Raw genomic sequence first — 5,025 nt, 5'->3', positions numbered from 1 at the left:
TTTTTTTTTTGTAGAATGGTGGAGATATGGTTAAAGGAGGGGATCCTTTGATGGAGACTTCTTTTGAAACAAAGGGTTACTTAACTTAACAAATGTCCCTGACTTCCTTTATTTTTGGATAAACAGCCAAATACTGGCCCCACTTGTTGCTAGAAGGGCCTCCTCTACTGCACAATAGAAGTGGTGATTCAGATCCAACGCTTTGGAGCGTTTCTGGGTGTGTGGTTATGTGTTGGGTTCCATGCCAAAGCGTTCCAAGGCATTGGATCTGAGGTAACCAAGTATGGCAACAAATCTCTTTCGTCAACACAAATTATAGTCCGGAACAGGTTCTTGTACGAAAACTCATATCCCTGGTCCATGAATTTATAATCTATTAAATAAAAAGAAAGAAAGTAGATTCCAAATGTATAGACTAGAAACATATACAATTATTCTTCTACATAAACTTGATCTGGTCTTGTCAAACTAAGAATGGCAACAAAAAATGCATTACTTGTGGAAGGTCAAGGTCCCATATTTATTTATAGATAGAACCCACAGTTTGTGGAGAGACAGTATATGATTGGATCTATGGGTCCTCCTCCTCCCTCGTTGTCCTGACGTGGCTAACCTGCCCACTATCCTCCAATCCAAAATATTCCCATGTCATAAACACATGGGTAATATCCAAAATGCAAGCTGTCTATCCAAAAGTACGTAGGTCTCTACCCAGAATTCCTCAATTAAAAATATTTTCATCTAATAAACATGTGTGGCTGTTCAGATACTCTCAGCTGTCTGATACTCATTGCATTTTACCATTCGTTATAGAGGATGTAGACTCTTTGGAATCTAATACACATTAGGTATGATAAGATTTTCATCCTCCAATGGCCGATATGGATCCGGATTACCTTGGATCAGACAGTATTGGAGATTTTTTTTTCCAATAAATTTTCTTATTAGTTGAGGTTTTCTCTTTTTGGTAAATATACTCATTTGAGACTTGAGAGAAAGATTTTAAAATAAGACAGATTTACCTCTATTTTTTTTTTATTAAAAAATTTCATCATGCTATAAACTTAACCTATTAATTTTGTAAATCTTCTTATTCATCACCATCCAATTTAATAATACTGTGAATTTTTGGACAAGAATACACACGGCGTAGCACAGACTTGATAAACTTTTAGAGTAAAAGTTTCAATCGCTAGAAGCATCGTAGCATCCAACTCTCTTGCACCTGTCACATGTAAATGAGAGAGCGAGAGAGAATCTTTTAGAGTTTGTTATAGGAATGAAATTTCTAACTAAATCAAAGCATACAACTACAGTTATTGTCGGGATTTTTTATTTTTTTTAATTTAAATCTTCAGAATATTAGAAATCTGGTATAACATCCTTCGACAATTCATCCATACGTGTCCAAGTCCTTCCAACCCTTGGATAAATCGTTGGAGGGTCATTGGTGTTAGAAATGATTTTTTTTTTCCAATTGAATGGGTTTTACCTTTATTAACAAAAACAAAAGAAAAAAAAAATGCCATCTCATCGTGCATCGCCATGTCTAGATTCAATGGATGAAGAAATAACCACTTTGCCCTCCAAAGACGATGCCCTTACACTGGTGCAAGAACTATGCAACTAGATAATGATCTCTTTCCCCCAAAAAAATTACTATAAAAAAGTTTTAGGATTCCACTCCATAGAGCCCAGGGACCAGAGAGTGATCCCACGGCTAGGTGATCTTGGGACGTATGCCTGGGTCCTCTCAGCCATAGGATCACTTTCTGATCTTTGAGCTCTATATTGAGAGGACACAGTTCCATGGAGAAGGGCATCCCCCTCTTCGCCCTACAAGAAAAGAGGCCCATCAACGAAAAAGAACATCATCCATCAAATTCTTATTTAGATCGGTGATCACAAAATCAAATATTTAGAATAACTAATTAAAAGGCATTTAAAAAAAATAAAAGTTGATAGGATACCCTCCCGACGTGAAAGGTCTGGCAAAACATGATCCCACCATTTGCATGAACAGTTTCTACAATTGGTCTCCAACCTTCTATGCCAGGTGTACATGGAAACCTTCAAATAAGTTATAAGAGATAGCAAAACTGCAAAAATCAGAATAAATAAATTTAACGAAATTAAATGTAATTGAAAAATCAATAGTTTCCTCATCGAACAATTCTCTCTCTCTCTATACATATATACACTAGCAAATTTGCACGTGTTGGCATTTGTTGAGTGATAGATAGAGAGTATTTTTAACTTACGAATTTTTAATATTTATGTTTTAAAAAAATACTTTAAGTTTTAACCCATAAATATTTTTTCCTAATTTTACACACATAATTATTACAGGGAGTAGGCATATTATATCAACTTGAAATCATAGGTAATGAATAACTCACCTTCACAAGTCTACACCACGCTTGGAGTTTCAATTAAAAAAAAAAAAAAAAAGGAAATTACATAAATCAAACTCTAAAAGAGCAATATATAAAATATTGAAATTTTGCCTGCAGATTCTGCAAAACAAATCAGTGCATGAACATTTCAATTAAAAAAAGAAAAAAAAAAAGAAAAAAAAAGAAAAAAAAAAGAAGAACAAGAAGAAGAAGAGAAGAACCGTGGTAATATAAAAAAAAAAATCAAACTCAAACAATAACCTAGAAAAACATAGGAAATTATTGAAGAATGAAATCAGGTAGATCATTCGGTTGCTTTTCTTGATGCGAAACAGAGATGTAAGAAAGGTTTCTTCAACAAAACGACTTCAGATGTAAATTATGCTCTATTTACAGAATGATTTTTCTTTCCTTCCATAAGCCTTTCCGTGATGCAAACAGGAACACTATGTTGTGTTTTAACCCCCCAACAACCCTAAAACATTGAGCCCCAAAAGTATAATTGGAGAAAGAGAAGATAGATTTCTAGAGGTTAACAGTGTTGAAAGTTACCTTGATCTGTATGACTACTTGGGTTTGAGCTAGCAAGTAATGGAGTCAAATGCCATCAAGAAAATCATCATTTTTGGGATGCAGACTTATGCAGTGCTAACCTCGAACCAGTGTAGGACAGTAGAAGATCAGCTTGCAACAAGATCGTAGATATAGAACCAGAAGAACAGAACAGGTTCTTCTTCAGCCAAAAATCCTCTTCAGCCCCCTAAGCAAAGAAAGAGAGAAAAGAATCTTACCTTGAGGTAGAAGAAGTTCTAGAGGCTTATGGGTTGCAGATGATGGTTGGAAACACCGTGCACAAGGGAGATATGATCGGCTGTTGAGAGCCAGAAAAATGTGAGAGAGAAAGTAAGTGAGGATCGTTCAGTGGTCTCCCTTCTTGGAGGTTTATAGTCGTGCTGTGTCTTATGGTGGTCTACCTTCTAGGAAGCTTTTGGGTTGCAACGGGAGAGACCTTTCGTCTTCTATCATTTCATTTGAATTCCTTACTAGTCAGAGAGACCTTTCTTCTTCTATCTTTTTCCCTCCTAGAACAGGAATCCATTTGGGACGTTTGAAAACACCGCACGATACAGACCTTTTTTAACATTGCAAAGTTGCAGGAACATGGAGGATGAGTGGGGTATGTTAGAGATAAATATGGAGAGAGAGAGAGTTATGGAGTGTGGGGAGGGAGAAACGTGAGGGTGAGCGGATGAGTGGGATTTTTTTTTTAAATAATTGTGGAGAGATTTAAATATGGAGGGGGAGATAGAGATTTTTTTTGAAAATAATAATTATAGAGAGATTTACAAAGGTAAATATGGAGAGAGAGAGAGAGAGAGAGAGAGAGAGAGAGAGAGAGAATTATGGAGAGAGAGAGAGAGAATTATGGAGAGTGGAGAGGGAGAAACGTGAGAGGATGAGTGATTTTTTTTTTTAAAATAATTATGAAGAGATTTAAATATAGAGGGGGAGAGAGATCTTTTTAAATAATTGTGGGGATATTTAAATATGGAAGGTGAGAGATATTTAAGGAGGAGCAATAACAAGAACACCCACGTGGGTTATTATTATTATTATTATTATTCTCATCTTCCATTTAGAGGTGTTTTTTTTGTCATGGGGGAGAGGGAGAAATTTTTTTTAAATAATTATGGAAAGATTTAAATATGGAAAGAGAGAGAAAGATTTAAGGAAAAGCAATAACGAGAATACCCATGTGGGTTATTATTATTATTATTATTATTATTATTATTATTATTATTATTATTATTATTCCATTTGGAGGGGTTTTTTCGTCATTTGAAAAGTTTGTTTGGTAGATGTCAATGGTCTTTTTATCTTTTTGAAAAGTATATGAAAGAAGGAATACATACTTTTAATAGTAGTATGATATATATATATATATATATATATTTCTAGTTTCTACTACTAATCAACTCCTTTTAATTACATGCAATTTTGACCCGATCGGATTGGCATCATCCTTGATCGATCTCTGATCCTAATTCGATACTGGTCCACTACTAAGAAATAAGGGAAAAATGATAATGAAAAATAATCTTTTTTGAAAAATAGAGATAAATCTATCTGATCCACTCCGATTCACGGTAATTTGACTTGGTATCAGCCTTAACAGTTCCCAAGCTTTTAAAACCTTGCTTTCAACTCTGAACTGAGAAAATTTACCCAAAAAAAAAAACCCTCAACTAAGAAAAAAAATTTTAAACTCTACAATAATATCTGATTGAGAGCAACCCAGCTCAATATCATCCACCCGAAATGATGTACATGAGGTCCTGAGGATAAGCCCTTGCACCTGTAACTTTATTTTGCTCTTCAACACAACTCTCTAACAATGCCTTTAGAGTCAATTTTTTAATCTCTAGAAATTTTGTAACAGCTAACATATAAAGTTCTCTGCTGCACTACACTCTATTGCAGTACAATAGTGCAATGAAGATCTAGACAGCTAGGAGCACATTGAGGTGTGTGTCCGAGTGTTTTCAATCACCCGATTTTCATTACATATTGTAGTAACCGTAGAGGAGTTGAGACTCCTAAATGGGCGATGATCCTTTGCCACGGGTGC

At 35.0% G+C, this 5,025-nt stretch overlaps 1 long non-coding RNA gene across 3 annotated transcripts; it reads right to left on the bottom strand.

Moving 5' to 3' along the window:
- Positions 1-104: 104 nt before the first annotated feature.
- LOC122069565 lies at positions 105-3,626 on the bottom strand. 3 transcript variants are annotated; one of them, XR_006137479.1, is made up of 3 exons: positions 2,949-3,626; positions 1,971-2,070; positions 105-353 (listed from the first exon to the last, which is right to left on the bottom strand). It is a non-coding gene; the product is annotated as an uncharacterized LOC122069565 (long non-coding RNA). The 3 variants fall into 3 exon arrangements; XR_006137480.1 differs by lacking the exon at positions 105-353 and adding an exon at positions 381-1,225; XR_006137478.1 differs by lacking the exon at positions 105-353 and adding an exon at positions 1,560-1,836.
- Between the last annotated feature and the right edge of the window lie 1,399 nt (positions 3,627-5,025).

Source organism: Macadamia integrifolia, unplaced genomic scaffold (genome assembly GCF_013358625.1).
Source record: "Macadamia integrifolia cultivar HAES 741 unplaced genomic scaffold, SCU_Mint_v3 scaffold652, whole genome shotgun sequence".
Taxonomy (NCBI): Eukaryota; Viridiplantae; Streptophyta; class Magnoliopsida; order Proteales; family Proteaceae; genus Macadamia; species Macadamia integrifolia.
The sequence above is the reverse complement of the archived record's forward strand: the minus strand, read 5'-3'. Positions and strand labels throughout refer to the sequence as shown.